The sequence below is a fragment of the Camarhynchus parvulus genome, chromosome 5, assembly GCF_901933205.1.
Source record: "Camarhynchus parvulus chromosome 5, STF_HiC, whole genome shotgun sequence".
In the NCBI taxonomy this organism is placed as follows: domain Eukaryota; kingdom Metazoa; phylum Chordata; class Aves; order Passeriformes; family Thraupidae; genus Camarhynchus; species Camarhynchus parvulus.
This window is the reverse complement of record NC_044575.1, coordinates 2,565,715-2,584,219: the sequence shown is the minus strand read 5'-3', so window position 1 is coordinate 2,584,219 and position 18,505 is coordinate 2,565,715. Positions and strand designations below refer to the sequence as shown.

General features: G+C 41.7%; 1 protein-coding gene across 3 annotated transcripts in view; it reads right to left on the bottom strand.

Moving 5' to 3' along the window:
• Positions 1 to 5,805, bottom strand: part of HIPK3 (homeodomain interacting protein kinase 3) — a 70,474-nt gene extending 64,669 nt beyond the window's left edge. Inside the window, exons 1-2 of one of the 3 annotated variants that reach the window (XM_030948783.1) lie at positions 5,677 to 5,805; positions 4,507 to 4,670 (exon numbers count right to left, since the gene is read on the bottom strand). The gene's annotated coding sequence lies outside the window, so the exon portion shown is untranslated. Of the gene's footprint in view, positions 1 to 3,883; positions 4,032 to 4,506; positions 4,754 to 5,676 lie in introns of those variants that run through there. The other 2 variants (XM_030948785.1, XM_030948784.1) reach the window with 2 other exon arrangements.
• Between the last annotated feature and the right edge of the window lie 12,700 nt (positions 5,806 to 18,505).

The window sequence follows — 18,505 nt, the reverse complement described above, 5'->3', positions numbered from 1 at the left end:
AAAAACATAACATACTGTACAAAAAGTTTACATAATGCTGGAATTAATAAATATGTACAGTTAATATTCAGAGAGCTATTTTGAAATTACACTGACTCCAAGTCTCAGCATAAGGAAAAAAAAAAGCCAGAATTAAACTACTTGAGTCTACTTGTTTAAAAAACAGTTCAGTTATTTGGCTCTTCTTCCTTTTCCAAGCCCAACTGCTAAACCAGAGATTGTTAGAAAGTTACCCACTATCAAAAATGCAGTATTAAAATGCTATATGGAAAAAAAAAGTGATATACAATGAAAAAAAATACTACAAAGCTTTACAAAGATTATCCCCAAACTGCATCTAAAACCAAGACTCACACCAACTCTTGCCACCTTTTCCAATATTCACTATATTGAAATAAAACAACTGAAGAACTGGGGGGAACCAAGACTCACACCAACTCCTGCCACCTTTTTCAATATTCACTATATTGAAATAAAACAACTGAAGAACTGGGGGGAAGAACCTAGCCTGTAGGAAATACTACATTATCAAATAAAGTCACCAACTAAAATCCATCTTCACAGTGACATGATGTTGTTCCCCTGCTCACCTGTCACTCAAAGCACAGTGAAGAAAAAGCTACAATTTCTCTAAAATTCTGTAAAAGAGGCAGAGGCTCTAAATTAAAACACTCTCTAAGGGGGGGTGGGGGAAGCCAAGACCAGGTAACAGGATTTTCCAGGCTTTATCCTTCATTATAGGTTATTTCAGGTTAAACAGAGGGTGCTCAGTGCCTGCAGAAGTCAGAAAAGGTAACCCATCACTAACCCATATCATGGCATCAGTTATTTTAGGCTGCTTTAAATGGAGTTACATGGTCATTTCAGGTGCACTGCACTCACAGCATGGTCTGGGACATGCCCAGTGCTCATCCTCACTCCTTTCCCCACGCTTGGTGCTGTGCTCAGCCCAGCCATGGTTCTGAAGCAGTTTCAGACACCTGAAGTCCCATCCTATACTCGAGATCTATTAAAAGTAATTCATTGTTTTCTTTCAAGACCTATTAAAATTAATTCATTATTTTCCAAGATCTTGTAAATACCAACTAATTCTGCAAATTCCAAAATAAGTTGGTATTAAAAGGAAAGAGACCTTTTCTTTCAAGATCTATTAAAAGTAATGCATTCCTTTCCACTCCATCCGCCTCCGATTGTCAGTGAAGGGATCTCAAGAAATAGAATCTTTCAGGGACTTGGGAACTTGGAAAACACAAAATGGTACAAACAAGCTTTTCTGAAGTCTGAAAGGTGGATGCTATTTCACAAAATTCAACAGAGGAATGTTGGTAGCACCACCGTGCCACTTCCACATTCCTTCTTCCCTCAGCCAAGGATCACCAGGTGATTATCAGGCCTGCTCTACCCAACTTGTACTTCTTTCAGCCAGAGCAGTTTAATTCAGCTCTAATGCTTCTGCAGATCAGATGAAATCATTTCATATATTCAGAAAAGCCGAGGCTGATCTAATTAAAAAGATGTAGGAAGGCCTCTGTGTCTTCTGCCTTACGCCCCAAAGTTCTGTGCAGAAAGCAGCACAGTAAAAAAAAAACAGAGTAAAAAGGTGTTTACCCCTTCTTTCAGCTTTCTAAGGATGTAGAGAAGCAGTATTTCCTACAGGTAAATATCAGTGCACTAGAAATCCATTCTCTCACAGAAGGATCAGCCTTCTGCCTCCTAACCAACCAGATCAGATGAAATAAGTTCATATATTCAGAAAAGCTGAGGCTGATCTAATAAAAAAATGTAAGAAGGCCTCTCTGTCCTCGGAGAGAGAACTCCCCAAAGTTCTGTGCAGAAAGCAGCACTGTCTGCAGGAACTGTTCTGTAAGGGCACAGCACTCACATGCCATGACACCCCACACTGCAACAGCGAAATTTAGCTCCACTGAAAGCAGTTTCTCCTCCTGTATTTAACATTCCTCCAAAATGCATGTCCAGCCTCAAATGACAGCGCTGTTCCCGTTACCAACGCTGCTTTTCTCCCCCCTCACACACAAGAAAGGCAACCACAAAATTCCCGTTCCAAAAGGCACTGCTTTGTCAAAAGGGCCTTTGTTGCCGTGGTCAGCACACTGGCAAAAGGGAAAATACAAGAAAGAGATCCTATAGAGGTAAAAAGAAAACTAAAAACGGGAAGTGTGCGATCCCTTCAGAGAGGGGTACACACGCCTAAACACGTGAGCTTGGGAAAACACAGCCTGACATTCCTACACCTCTGGATTGGCGTTTCCACAGGAATTTAGTGCAGTTAATTCTGTTCCACCCAGGGGCTGGTGGAGCTAACCAACCCTCTGCCTCTGAAAGTGCTGCTCAGCCTCCCATCCCCTTCCACAGATGCCATCAATCCCACAGATGCTTTTGGAAAAAAAATCACCGATTTGTTTTGAAGCAACCGCTGCAAACTGGAGGACACAAGGAGAGAAGCAGCACACGCAAATAAATTCTAGTGGTTTTTTTATCAGTTAGTTCTGAAAGATGAGTTGCAAGCTCAGCCTCCCTCCCCACACCCTGTCTTTGTCTCTGCTATCTCGTTATGCAGGAGCCTGTCTCATTTCCCTGTTTCCATAGGTAGTTGTTTGAAAGAGACGAGGGAGGAAACACGCAAACACACACAAAAAAAAAAAACCACCCCGAAACAAAGAAAAATCACAAGCGCCGCAGAGACCCCAGGGCAGGGGCAGCTTCCCGAGCAATTTTTCAATGAAACTTTATTCCAGCTCATGGAACCCATCCAATTCCACGCCGCCCCCGAGCCCGGAGAGCCACGCACCACCACCGCAGTCGGAACCGGAACACGCAGCCAAATCTATGTATAAAAAAAATAAATTCATTTACAAGCACGAGCGGCGCCACACCCCGAGCGAGCTCCTAGCAGAGAAGCCCCCAGGAAGAAGCGGAGGGAGTGAAAAGTCCAAGGGCTCCCAGCATGTGCTACCATAAAAGGTCCGCAGATAAAGCCGCCCCACGGCTCCAGCGGGATCAGTTTTCCCCCGGTAAGCCCGCGTTAACACTTTGCTCTATTTATTTGCCATCTCACCATGCCGCTTCGTAATACAGTATTGACCTATTTTCCAGGTGCTTAATTAATCTCTCTGCTGGCTGCCACGCTTGTTAGGCAGCTACTGTGTGTATTTTAAACTCTAGTTTATAGAAAGCTCCAGCAAATTAAGTCTGTTACGGAATTATTATGTCAGTCCTCGCAGTCCATCCCAGCTTTCCTACGTGGTGCGACATCAGTCAGAGCCTAAACTTTTTGCAAACGATGTCATGGGGAGGTAATGCTGGGTAGAAAATGAATAATCACAGAAACATGCATTGTTATCGACAACTACAGCTTCACCGAATGTAATCGTCACTCACAGTAACGTACTTTCCCACAATTTCAAGACACTGAAATAAACAAGGCAATACACAAGTAGGGAAATGCGAACTACACAAGCAGGAAGATGCAAAAACACCACAGCGCCACATAATTTCTGGCAAGTCAAGCCCCGGAGTGCCAAAAACTAAGTTAACAAAGAAACAAACAATCGCAGTTCCCGACATTTTAAGTCAGATGCAACAGTTAGTAACAAAAGTATAGCCTCGAAAGAAAGCTCTTTTTTATATACGTGTAAGCACATAGCATTGACGATCGAGGGCTCGATCTAAATAAAAATAATTTTTACACACTCATCACAATTTCCTACAGCGTTAAACACATGCAAACGCACCTGCCAGCTTTACAATTGATACCACGACGAATCCAGAACAAACCCCGCACAATCCCTGCCGCAACCATTACGGCAAAGCCTCCGGCAAACAAACCCCTTTGCTTTTACACAGCTCGTTCTTGGGAACTGACCAAATTTTAAAGCGTCCGCTTCCTTTCCAGTTGCTGTTAGTGATGCCGGCCCCGGGCACCATTTGCCGCCCCAGCCTCCCCCCAGCGCGGGTCTGTCTCTCCTCGGGGCTCAGGGCCGAGGGTCGCGTCCCGCCGGGACTGCCAGGAGCGGCCGCGCCGGCGGCCGAGCAGCACCCGGAGCGGGAGGAGCCGCGGCCGCGCCCCGGGACCCCCCGCAGCCCGGCCGGCCCCGGCGCTCCATACAAGGCACGGGAGGAGGCGGCGCGCCCGGAGGGCAGCGGGGCAGCGCCGGCAGCGGGCGAGGGGCGGCCACACCTCCCCCGCCGGGCGGCGGCGGCCTCGCCCGGCACCCGGGGCGGCTCGGGGAGAGCGCCGGGCCGCGCCGCGGAACGGGAAACTTCGGGGGACGCGGCGGGGCGGGCGCCGTCGAGGGCAGCGGGAAGGGGAAGCGGCGGTGCCCGCTCGCCGCCGCCGCGCTCGGCCAGGCCGGCGGCGCTGCCCCGGGCAGGGGGTCGGGTGTGCCGCGGAGCCCCCGCGGGCAGGGCGCGATCGCCGCCGGCGGAGGCAGAGGCAGCGCCGCTCTCCGCCCGCGGGGCCGGCCCCGATCGCCGCCGAGCGCTCACCTTCACGGGTCGGGCCGCGCTGGCGTCCGCGCTGGAGCTGCCGCCGCCGCCCTGGGCATGTCCGGGAGCGCTCCGGGAAGCGCCGCTCCGGCCGGGCTCAGCCGCTCAGCCCCGCCGCTGCTGCTGCCGCCGCCGCCTCGGCCGCTGCCATCTTGTCCTGGCGGCTGCGAGGGAAGAGCCCCGGCTCAGCCCGCTCGACAGACCGGGCCTCCGCCTCATCTTCCCGGGGAGGGACCCAACCCGCCCCCGGCCGCCGCCTCCTCCGCCTCCGCCTCCTCCCGCCTCCGCCCTGCCCGCGGCGGCCTGGCGGCGCCCGCCGCCGCCCATCGCCCCGGAGCGGCGGGCCGCGGCCCCGCCGAGCGCTGCGGAGGGGCGCCGGCCGAGCCCCGCTCCGGCGCGCCCCGGCCCCCGCCCAGCCCGCGGGGCGCAGCCTGCGGGGCGCTCCGCCGCCCGCTCCGCTCCGCTCCGCCCGGCCCGGCCCGGCCCGCCGGCAGCGCCCCCGCCCGGCCCCGCCGCGCAACGCAGCCGCCGCCGCCGCCGCCCCGCGCCCGCCCGCGGTGCTCGGAGCGCGATCCCCGCCGGGCCGGCCCCGCTCCTGTCCTGCCCTCCCGCACCGAGCGGCCGAGGCTGCTGTGCGGCCATCACCGCCCATGGCAGCACCTCGGCGGCGGAGCCTCCTCAGCGCCAGCTGACGGTCCCCCTGGGAGGACAACTTGAGTTGCTCGTGCCGCCAACTCCCCCCGGGAAGTCACCCCTGGGAGGACAAGTTGAGATGCTCCTACAGCCAATTCGCCTCTGTGCCCGCCCCGGTCTGTCACGACCTGGAGGAAGGCTACCTGGTGCTTTGTGGGGGCTCTGCCAGGAGCACCTGTAAAACCCCCAATAATCCTCCGGTGCCATCCCAATCACCGCGCCCCGAATCGGTGAGCTCTCCCTCCCAGCTCCCAGTCAGCTGCCAACTCCCATAACACTCACTCACACACACACAACGTGCATAGCGATGAGCAAACTGGTGCCGGGACAAAGGCCTGACTCTCAGGACCTGGAGCTTAGAAGATGGCAAGGTGAGAATGAACATACCAACTCCGAACTCATTTAAATGAGTGCTCTGGCCTCGTTAGACAAAGAGACTTCCCCAGCCAGCCCTGAAAACAACTGTGAAGCACCAACCTTCCAGACCTGGTCTGGCATCCTTCCCTGGCTCGCAGTCCTTGCCACGCTAGCCTGAGCCCATCAGACACACCACCAGCTTTAGAGGGAGCAGGGCAGAGCAAATGTATTGACCAGTCTGCATCCTGCATTACACTTCAGCATTTTGCCTCGCTCAACTTTTCAAAAAAGAACAGGATACACCCCAGTAACCTCCCTAATACTATACATCACTTAAATATTAGTGGTTTGTAGGACTGGTCAGCTTCTGCAAACAGCATTCTTGACCCGAAATAGTGTTCAGCTGATGTGGGGCAAAAAAGGAATTACTGTTTGCCTATAAAGTATTTAGCCCCAAGATAAATCCTTGGCTACAGCTACAACTGGACATCACATGCTTCTCCACCTCTTGCCAAAAATAACAAAGAATTTCTTTATTTACTTGCACAACTACACGTACTCTGCTATTTTTCTCACTACTCGTTCCAGTATTTTCAACACGTGTCTGCTTGATTTTAACCTTTATTTAGGAGCAGTCCTTGTAATAAAGATTGTTAGGATGTGAAGTCAGAATTTGAATTAATTAATTGGAGAAGCCAGACTTATTGTATGGAAGTGCTAAAACCTAACATTGGTTTTACTACCACAACACCACCAATTTTCAGTCTTGTAAGTAATGAGCCATATAATTTAGGGCTGGGTAAGAAATAGGTGGGTGTCAATGGTAGTAAATTATAGCACTCAAGAGCTGCTCATAACATCTATTGCTTACTAATTTTAGAAATATTAATCGAGCTCCGAAAAAATAACATCCTACAGAGTTATTTCTACACGTTTTATTAACATATAAATAGACAGTAAATGTTGATAAACATTCTTGTTGATTACTTAACCGTAAAAACTCTAAAATGGCTGAGCAAGGAAAAAAAAAAGCACATTAAATATATGCTGATTCAATCCATACTTGATCTGCAAACTTAAATTGGTGTATATCACCCCAAATTGTGATCCACTGACAAGTCTCAACAGAATTTTTCCAGCTGTTTTTTGGGATCTATTTCTAGCAAATTTCTCGTGTTTCACCATGCACCTTCTTACAATTTGACAACCAAAACAACCCAATAGAGTTGTAAATTTGAATGTTACCAATCCTCTACTAGCAGGCAAAATGATCTGCACAATTTTACATTTTACAGTTTTACAAGTGGATACATCTGCACAATTTTAACCAACTTTCAGAAACAGATTTGAATTTAGATTTAGAAAAGAAGGGGTGACTTTGGGCTCATTAACCTCTCTTATCATACTGTTCTCTCACTGGAGTTCTGGGTGGGTCATGTTTGCTAAATGACAGCACCTCCTGAAACATCCCGGCGCTGTCAGTTCTCTCCTCATGTTCCAGTTTTTGCTAATTAGATCAAGCTAGACTCCCACTCACCTTGCAACAGGAGTATCACCAGCCTGTAATCAAACTCTCAAATCTCGTTGAAACTCCTTCAGTTGCTTTTGTGGAGCACAGCACCCCTCTGCAGATCCATTGTTTGTCCTTATTTCCTTTCAAGCTCCCTCGAGGAGCTCCCTTCTTTGGCAGCTGTTTCAATTAAAGCTGGCTAGAGCCAGTGTGAGCTGGAGTGATGAACCTCCTCTGTCAGTGACTCCTGGGCATTACTTTGGCCACAAAATAGTTTTGAAGCGCCCACAAAGCACAGTAAAACAACATTAGATGTATCAGCAAGCTTTAAACACTCTGATGACCATTTCCATCAGAGGTTAAATCTGACTGTGACTGTGTCTGAGAAGCCCTCGCATGACTTTTTTTTTTTGTCACCTGGAAAACAGCAAACACTTCTCTGGCCCAGTTTTCTCTTGGCAGGTACATTTGTGCTGGTAGGCAACAGAGGGGTTAATGTGGAAACTCCTGTTACACCTGTAAGAGCTGTGGGCTCCTGATACCTTTTGGAGGGGAGGGTTTTGTTTCAAAGTGCTTAAGTAACTCGGTGGAAGGAGGCTCTGTGTCATTTAGATTCATTTATGAAGTTCAGCCCTGAAACACACACCCCCCTGGGCTCCTGTTGCTCCTTGTCCCCAAGCCTTTGCAGAGGATAAGCACTAGTTAGGTGTGAGTGCTCTGAGTGGAAAATAAGACCCAGAAGTTAGAAGAAGAAGATATTTCCAACAGATGTAATCTATTATGCAGCAAAAAGAAACGATCTGAGGACAAACATAGGCTAGAAGCTTTTGGCAGAACACCTCCCAGTGACACTTTGTGCTATTTTTGATACCAAAATCCCAAGTGTAGATGCAGGCTGAAAAAGCTTTGGCTAGAACAATTTGTTTTACTCCTCAAACTGCTATAAGCTTTATCATCAAAACACTTTTTACAGCCAGGATGAGTTGTTCATATCAGCTTATGGGTCGCTTGTATCAGCTTGACTCTTAATTTTTGAACAAGCTTGGAGTCCTGAATGAGGCTCTGCCATCACAGGAGAAGGCAAGACCACAGGGCTGTAATTCCATCCAGAAGGCTCAGAATGGCACCAAGAACAAAGGTGCAACTGCATGGAGCAGCAAGGCACAGTCCCAGTGCAGAGGGCCAGAATTGGCCTCTCACAATTCTCCTGAGCAGTGAAATTTCCCCAGTGAACCTCCCAATTTCTCCACTGAGCATCCCATTCTGCAGCTTCAGCTCACCCAGCAGAAAAGGCTTTCCTTGGGTCAGGAAAACACTCAGTGACTGTCAGAGCTGACACAAAGGGGAAGGCAAGGTTTTTCCTTGGCACCTGGATGGGAAAGTTGAGTTTCCTGAGCAGAAATTATGAAATCCAAACAACCCAGAAGCTGCTTGGCATTGTGGTGCTGTGACCCCTGCAGGTGTCCAGGCCTTCACAGGTGGAACAAGCAAAGGTCCCACATAAATTTTTCTTTTTTTTAAAACTTGCAGGCCACAGTCTTTAGTCTTTCCCACAGTGTTTAATAATTTGTTAAGCAGAGAATTAATTCCTGGATTCAAATTATAGGATTTGAAATCAGTATTTACTGTGTGGTATTTTGTGTAGTATGTACTATGTGCTAGTATTTCAAACTGGCTGCAATATTTTATGCTTACAGTATTTATCCTTCCCAATCAGACATAAGACTGGGCAAAATTAAGTAATTTTTTTCCCTCACAATTCCTTATCTAAAGCATTTTTTAACTGATTTAAGTATGGCTTGCGTTATGGGAAACAAGCATTCGATATTGTGCATTTGGATCAAAATTTTTCAAGATCCAAATTCCTGTGGAAACATGTAAAGGGGTTAAACTGATAAAGTAACGGAGAGTTAAACTGATAAAAAGTGTTCTTTTAAAATATAAACATTTAAATGTATACTTCCCACTGATTACCATCATATTCAGATAAGCACAGTTCAAAGTTCCCCATCTCCCCTTCCCCATAGATATGTTTGGTAGATATACCCAAAATCCAAACCTTCTGTTGCTGGGTGTAAATGGAAAGCTACTTTCAAATTTAAAGCAAACATACACTTTGGTCCTTTTGCAACAACTGGAAGGTCAGTTGAGAAGCACTGTGTTTCCTCAATTAAAAAATACACAGGTTTCTCTATGCATTTTCCACTGAGACATTTGCAAAAATAAGTACAAATTTCACCTTTTATTTCCACTTTTTTTTTCAGATTTAATGCAGGACTAAAAAAAAAAAAAAAAAAAAAAAACGAGGGTGGAGCATGGAAGTTGGTGAAAGTTTGTTTGTTTATTGTTTGCTGTTTAACTTACAAATTCAACAGCCTGGCTCCTCTGGAAAGATTTAAAAGCTGCTAGGGCCACAAAATGCTTTCCATGGTCTCCTGGTGGTTTCTGGGGCTTTGTGCCTGCTCTTGCCAATGTTCATTTCACAAAGACACCACGGGTCCCTGTGCATCTCCATCCACTGGGGCTCTTCCAAAGGAGAAAATCAGATTAAAGCATTCTTCAGATTGCCTCTCTTTCTACTTGTTCCTTCCTCAGCCTTTAAAGCCCAGCTCCAAGAAAACTCCTGCACCATCCTGACATTGCTATTTCAAATTCTGCCAGGTAATGGTGGAATTTTCTCATAGGAAATAATTTTGTCTGGTATCTAAAGGTAATGATAGGGTGACTAAAATGGTAATTCTTAGAAAATGTGAGAAGGAATCTAAAATCTTTTTGGTTATCATGTGGATAAAAGCTGGCTGACTTGAGATGAAATGCACTCCTCATCCAAGCTAAAACACTAATCCCCCAACTTTTCACACCAGAGAAAGGCAGAATAACTACACTGTAGATTCATTAAGATTGGAAAAGACCTCCAAGATCATTCAACCTTTAATAGAAGAGTGATGTTTATGTACAAGGCAAAGGGAAAAAGACATAAGTATAAAAATATAATTAATTTATCTTGAAATTACATTAATACCTACTAGTTCAATTTAGGTTTTACAGAACTTTTCTCTTTTTTTTTTTTTATTGTTTCTTTTCAACCTTCTTGTCCTTGTCAGTGCCATAGTTGTTGAAACAGCTAACTGGGACAACTACAATTTAAAAATATGGCACCCTGCTAATTGTCACAGATGATTTTGCTCAGGGACACGGTGAGAGATTTATTTCTCCGCTTGTGTTCATATTACATCAATAGGCGAAGATTTGACAGATGCTTCATTGCTGTCTTTTAAACTATGCTAAGATCTTGTTCATATTAACGTATTTCCTTTAACAAAGAGTTAAAGAAATGCAATATTTTTGGGGTGGTTGAAATATCTTTACTGGATCATGTAAATGCTAAGGTATCATGGTATTGTATTTTTTGGGCTGTATTTTCATTTTCAGCATGGTTTTCCACTTTGTTAGAGCCATAGAAATTGATCATTCCTTACTCGAGTACCTTAGGAGATCCACAGGGAAAGGATTTGTCTTCAGGAAGTGCATCAAAATAATGTGCCTTTCTAGTCTGACACTGTAAATTTTCTTGCATTTTCTTTACAATTTTCATAGCCTTTGTGGTGCCTGAGTACCTTTCACAGAAGTGTATTTAATAATTACATTTTAATGCTCACTCTCTCTTAGGAGGTGGAAGTGACTGTTAGGGTTAATGCATTTTACATGTGTACAAAACTAAAGTATGTTTCTATTTTTGAGGTGTTTGGCAAGGACAAATATATTTTACAATATCTGACTATTACAACATAAAATAGAGAGAATCTGATATAAATTGTGAATGATAATATTCAAGGCAATCAACAAAAATTTAGATAATCCAGTCCCAATTTAATGATATCCAAACACTGGAAAAATGTTTACTTTACATAAAAGTCGAAAAAAACTCTGAAAAACTTCTTCTACAGAAGAGAAAAATACCTTTTAAAATAAAAATCATATTTAAAATTAAAATTGCAATGATATTGTGCTAATTTTAAAAAACTTTCGTAGCAAATATTGCCATTTTTCCTGTTGTTTTGAAATAAGCATCATTAAGGACTCTACATTTAAGAATATCCATAGGGTACCACCCACTAATACTACAATAATTTCATTTTTACAGGTGAGTAATGACTTCTGTCTTCAGTGACTGCTACTTTACAAGATCAAGGTGAAGAGCACAACAAATTTTCCAGCTGACCTCACTTTCCAAAACTCATCATTCCTTCAAATAAACATCACTGAACACAGGCAGGCAGTGGAATGACAGAATTCAAACATAATCCTGCATTACTCCTGTGAGTCTGTGCTTATTAGCAGTAATGTCTACTGACTGCAGGGAAAATACTGACAGCACTAAAGGTTTCTGGGGCTGTGCTTTTGCAGCATGTGAAAAATGTGTATTTCATGATTGGCTTTTCGCAAATATTAAAATGAATATTATATGTGTTGTGTTAGAAAGTGATGCTGTATTAATTTTCTTAAGCAGTGTGTTAAATATATTTTTAGGTTATAACATAATGTTAAAATAAAAATTATGCTATGTAAGATATTTTTTTTAAAGAAAGGACTTGCAGTGAGATAGCAGCCACAGGACACCTGAATCTTTCAGAGAAAATGAATTTATTGTTCCCTTATCAGGAGAAACGAACTTCTTCCTGCCTTGCTCAGGCATGAAGATGCCTCAGAATTAAGAGGAAGAAGCTGACACTGCCCAGACAGTGTTTGGATGGAATTTATGCATCATGTATGAGGTGTATGAATATGCAACAGGCTGTTGTGCTGCCCAGAAAGAGGTACCTGGACCTTCTGTAACTCTTTGTTTTTATTGTCTCATATTGTCCTAATCAAAATTGTCCAAATTATTATCTCTCTAATTATCTTCCTATTTTTATAACCATTTTATTACTATTAAACTTTTAAAATTTTAAAAAACAAGTATTTGGCATTTTTCACAGGGCATATTCCAAAGTAAATATTCAGAGTAGCTGGCTGCTGGTCCAGGCTGATGTTTTCCCGTGGCAAAGAGAAGTTTTATCCTCATGCAGGATTTGTCAGCCTCCCCCACCAGCCCCACAGGAGTGGAGCCTGCCTTAACTCTGGCGCTGAATCACAGCCAAGCCTATTTTAGAATTAAATGGAAGATGACCTCTTTACCTGCCTCTCTCCAACCTCACTGTGAAAGCACTTGAGGACTGAGCCAGGGCTTTGCTATCAGCAGCTAAAAACAAACCCAGAGTGCACAAAAAGCCCCTTTTGTGGCACTGGGGTAAGGCCCTGTCACTAATCTGTCTGTGGCACAAATCCCTCCTGAGAAGCAGTTTTACCCCAGCCCATGTCCAGCTGCACCCTCCCTTAACAGTTTAATACATCAGCAACTTCTCCATGGGTTTTCCTACCTTTTAAAAGAGATAGCCTTATTTCTCCCCATCCCCCATGAAACATCCTTAATGGAAAACCAGTTAAAAATATCTTCTAAAGGTGCAAATTACCACATTAGGGACTCTCCTCCTAGGATGAAAAGGCACATTAATTACATGAGTTATGAAAACAGATCAAACCATTATAAAGAAAAAAAACCAAAACATTTCCTTTTTAGTAAAGAACATATTTCCCTATAAATGTGTTTACGTGTTCTGAGAGGATTCTTACAAAAGTTACAAAACTTGTGCTTATTTTGTATTTTCCTGTTCCAAACCAGTAACAGCCCAAATCCTTTCCAAAGGAAAAGGTGGTGCTCGAGAGCAGTTTAATGAATTGTTTTGACCCAGTGAAACACACCGTGTCCCCTCCTGGTAATGAGACACTCGGCAGAAAGTGTCACATGGCAGGAACAATGGCAGCAGGCTGTCACTAGGGCCACAAAGCCCCTTCACCTCGGAGCAATCTCTCCCCAGACAATGCAGGGGAAGATCAGGTAACACTTCTGAGCTAACTGCAAGTGCACTTGGGGCTGGTGGTGGTGCTTTGACCTGTAGCATTTTCAGTTAATGAGAATTTTGATAGTATATTATTAATATTAACAATAATAATAATAATAATAATAATAATAATATTGTTATTGTTATTGTTATTATAGTTATTATTATTATAATTATTATTAATTTTATAAATATTTTATATTTATAATTTATATACAAATATATTGTATAATATATAAACATGATTATAAATTATAAATATTTTATATATTTATATACTTATATACGTATATATTTATATATAAATATATTTTACATAAATATGTATATAATATATCTAAATATATATTTATATATTTATATATTTATATATTATATATTTATATGTTTATATATTTATATATTTTATATATTTTATATATTTATATTTGGGTTCTATTTAATTTTTATACTTATAAATATTTTTATTTCCTTTTTTAAACACCTCTTTGCCAGTTCAACGTAAAGTTCATGTTGTTTTCTGGCTCATAGGCACTTCCGATGAAACAAATTTAATTTTAAAATGTTTTAGCGTTAAATATACAAAAATATCATGTGTAACCACGTGAAAATCTAATTTTAATTAGATTTTCTGCAAAGGTAGACATGAAATCAGTGAGGTTTTATGGCTTTCTCATGTTTTGATATAATTACCATTCCCTGCTACTGAAACAGGGAGTGCAGCCTTACACATTTATGGTCTGGTGTTGAAAAGAATGGGAGAAATACTAAAATAAATAATATTTATTATAAATATATATAATAAAGATACATTTTATATAAAATAATAAAATAAAATGCATGGTCATAAATAAAAACATGATCATAAACAAAAACATGGTCATGAGCATCACATCATGCTCAACACCCAAATGAGGAGCAATACAACAGGTGAGAAAATGAAAGGACAGAAACTGCAGAGCACAAGACATTGCCAGTGCCCCAGGAGGACTGAGCCTGGGGAGATCATGGTGAGGTTTGACTCAAAATCATGTACATGCAAAGGTTCTCGTAGCACCCTCAGAGTCTGGCAGCAGCACCCTTGATTTTGCTGGAATTCGCTGCATTTTCCCATGGAGGGGTGTCACTGTCATATTTTCTGGAAAATCCCTTCACCAGGATTTCTTCTCCTGGGAAGCTGAGCAGCCTCAGAGAAAAATGAAAACAATAATTATCTGATCTGCTTCTCCTGTATTTTGCTGCTTTGGAATGTGGCTGGAGATGGTTTACCCAGCGCATGAATTGTTTTTTACTTAATGACCAATCATGGTCAGGCTCTGTCGGACTCTGGAGAGGGTCACGAGTTTTTCATTAGTATCTTGTTAAGCCTTCTGTAAGTATCCTTTCTCTATTCTTTAGTATAGTTTTAGTATAGCATTCTTTAATATAATATCATATCATAAAATAATAAATCATCCTTCTAACAACATGGAGTCAGATTCAACGATGGGGACCCCAGAGAATAGCACAGAGGGGAGCACAAGGAAGGGATGAAGTGCCATCAGGACCCAGAGGCACAGGGAAAGGCCCACAGCTCCAGGCTCAGATGCGGCTTCAATGGAGGTCTCAAGAAAACTGGAGATCCTTCTATAACTAAGTTATTTGTATCTATATATACTTGTGACTTAAAAAGCACAGTTTCCACAGTTCTAATGTATGCACTGAACCTCCAGGTAATTTTCAGTTTTATTTTTCTTTTTTAAATACGAACTGCATATCTCAGAATAAGATAATGAAGTGGTACATGTTACATAAATAGTACATGTGTCAGGGATTGGAGTGCTTCCATTCATACCTCTTGTGCCATATCTTACAAAGGAAATTTGTACAGCTATTCCTGACAAAAACAATTTAATATATCCAAATTACATCATCCTTTTTCTACCTCAATGACAAAATGCATCTGTATAGACTTCATTATTTTTCTATAGGCACGTAATAAAATAATTTAGAAATAAAAAAATACAAATCTGAGAGTAAAGATATTTTCATTTAAAATATGCTTTATTAATCAATTTAATTTATTATTTAATTACATAAATGTGGGAGACTGTCATTGATAGTCCTTACTCTGGATAATCCTCAAAATGTGATAAAAGTGCATCCTGTGAGGAAATGTATCACCCGTCACTCAAAAATAGTTCACAAAAATATTCCACAAAAATACCAACAAGCAGCTGAAGGCAATGGCTAAAAGGGCAAGTGTTAGGGCACAGACTGAAACACCTCAAAATTAAGGCATGAAAGAGAACAGGAAAAAGCATTACTTAATCCACAGGGATGGGCTGTTCAAGCAACCAGTGTACAGAGGAGAAGCCACATCATTCATTTTAAAACACTGATTGTGTTTTAAGGTGTTTGTTTTTGAGCACTGCTTTGTGTACACACGTGCAGCCAGCTTCATATCTCTTTTTATTCACTTGTTTATGACTTCTGCTTAAGCAGAGATTACAGAACAGGGAAAGGATGTGCTCAGGTCTTGGGAAGCAGCATCGCAGAATGTGGAAGTGGTGTCATTACTTGGAGAAACCCACGAGGAAATTACTGAACACTCAAAAAGAAAATTTGCACACCGAGTATTTTATTTATTTTCTTATGCTGGAATAATGGCAGAAGTTCCACTTTTATTGAAATATCTCCTGGTGCTTCATGTGTTGTAACTACTCCATCAAAATCAATCAAAATCTCACAATGCTTATATTAAAGTACTAATGAACATTTAGGGGAAATACCCAGAATATCAATATTAATTTTAATAGATATACAAACAGCATTATTAACAAAGTAGCCTCAATTATGGACCAGAATTTTCTGGTCAGGAGTCAAAAATATAAAAAATATAAAATATATTTAAATAAATATAAATAAAGATGACTTCCAAATGAAATCTTCCAGAGCTTGCCATCCAAGTATCAGACAAGAGATGACAGATGGATTCAGAGAGAAAAAGAGGAGTGTACAAGGAATGAGGAGACAACCTTGGCCAGCACTGTGAGGAGCATCATATCAGTGCACCAGCTGCCCACCTGCCTCAGGAGTCCTTATTTCCTGAAGGAAGAAATTCTGCCAGTGCCAGTTTTTATTCATTATTGTAGGACTGCCAACTCTTTTTATCTCCTGAAAGACAAAACCGTGTGTGTCGTGTAAAGCCCAATAAATATAATGCAAGTCCCGCTGAAATCTTCAAAAAGTACATCAGTAGCATGGGTGGGATCAAGATTTTACTCAGATATTTTCAATTTCTTCAAGCACTGTTTAGACATGTATTCATCCCCCCTCAAAAGCGAGCCCTTGGAGATGGCAATTGAATGAGAAAAGTATTAAAAACCCCCCAAACAAACCTGGATTGTTAGTGTGGTTCCACTAATCATTGCATTCCATCGTAAAGACATGGAAATCAGCTTTTTATAGCCTGCCATGATGACAGCTATTTGACTCCTGAACTTAAAAGCAATATAAATATTTTTGCTTTAACACATGAAATGTAACAATCAGACATCAACTGTTCTTCGCCATTTAAATGCATTTCTTCAGGAGAAGCAAATCCATGTATTACAGCAGAAACTAATAACTATTTCACAGCAGGGTATGAGTAGCTTCTCATTCATTTTTTATTAAATAGTTGTATCTGTTACATGTGTGAAAGATTACTTTAGCTGCTTATATGAGGCTTTTAAGGCAGAATATAATTCCATTCAGCAGACAATACTGAAAAGCTCCAGTTTAATTCAATCATTAACTTCCTTGTGTTTCCTTTCCAAGCACAAAATATTACCTTTAATTAAAAACACAATAGGAAATTGCCTAGTTATCTAGTTCTTTAACAATGTACTTCTTAGTGGAAGGCACTTAAAACTAATTTAATCACTGTCTGTAGCTTTTGCACTAAGTCATACTTAAAAATGAGCTGGTTAACTCATGTCCCTTAAGTTAAGTTTATACCTAAGCAAAAAGTGCATCTCCTGGCTTTATTTCTGATCAGTGGTGGAGTATCTTGATGGCAACAACCTGGGCATTTTTCCTTTGCCCCTTTCATTTCAGGGAGTGTATCTCACATTTTCCACAGCAGCCTCCAAAATGCTTCTGCTCCAGCAGACTCAATTCTGTCATTTCTAATATCATTTGCATTTATGCTATTTACAACTTTATATTGCCTTTTGTACCTTATTACACTAAGTGACTGTGGAATCAAACTTCCCCATTGAAACATCTTTGGCAAAGCTCCTTTCTGAATCATAATTTTCATTTAGTTTCTATTCAGAGTATAATTTTTAAAGCTTGATGTTTATTAGACAAACAATAATGGAGTTATGGGGCCTCCAAAGTGATTTATTTTTGAGACCTCTTTCTAACCTTTTAATTTAAATCTCAATTTGGAATTAGTTTAACATGAAAAAGTGAGATCTATTTTTCACTCTAATCCTAAATCAATATTAGCTCAGAAAATTATTCTGTCTGAGCCAGAGAGCATACATTACACCATTAAAAGGAACCTTTTGCAGGGAATATCACTAATGCTGCTTAAAAATAATTCATTTCCACAAATCAGAATGAGAAATCCATGGGGTTTTTTTGCCCAGACACCTTAAAATAATTCTGCCTCTCTATAATCCTTCTCTGTATACTATTCTTGCTTAATTGCTGCTAATGAGTATGTAAAATAAGAGATAACACATCCCCTAAAATGTTTGCCTTGACAAATGTAGAAAGGTTCTTTTACCTCAGACACACCAAGGCAGCCCACAGAAGGAATTGAGCTGAAGTACATTGGAAGAAAATCATTATTTAAATTCAACAGTTTGATTACATTGCAACATGTTGACATTATTTACTGCAGATATCTAAAAAATCATCACAATTCCATGAATTCTTCTAACTGAGTCAAATCAGTCTTTCTTAGTAGAGATCCAGGTTTAATCAGTATTTCCCAGAAAAGAATGGTTAACACTGCAACATTGCTGAACTTAATCTAGATATTACTTCAAATGAAACTCATTGAATATTTTTTTTAAGAAAACCTTACAAATACAACCCCATCCTGGCACTGGGAATACGCAAGTATTGCAAATTGTGTGGTTTGGTTTAGAAAAAATAAAAATATGTTTTTTAAAAGTTGCTAAGCTGTTTCCTTTTCCACTGATCATCAGTCCCTTATTTTTAAAGCCCTTGAGATGAGTTTGTCTCCTGAGACCTCTGGGACTCCCTGCAGAATTTCCTCTTCCTGATGCAGAGCTAAACCACCCACGGACGTGTCCACAGCAGCTGTGGTGTCACCCCATGCCCCTGATGGTCCCAGGGACACGGGGCAGGGCTGAAAACCAGCCAAAGAATCAAAGGGAAACAGTGCTAAAAAAATCAGATTATTTTTCTTGCCGTCACAAAGCTTTCCAGGAAATTCACTTTCCAGCTGAGGGAAATGGTAGTGCTCTGTAGTGCTCTGTGAGGAAGTACAAAATCA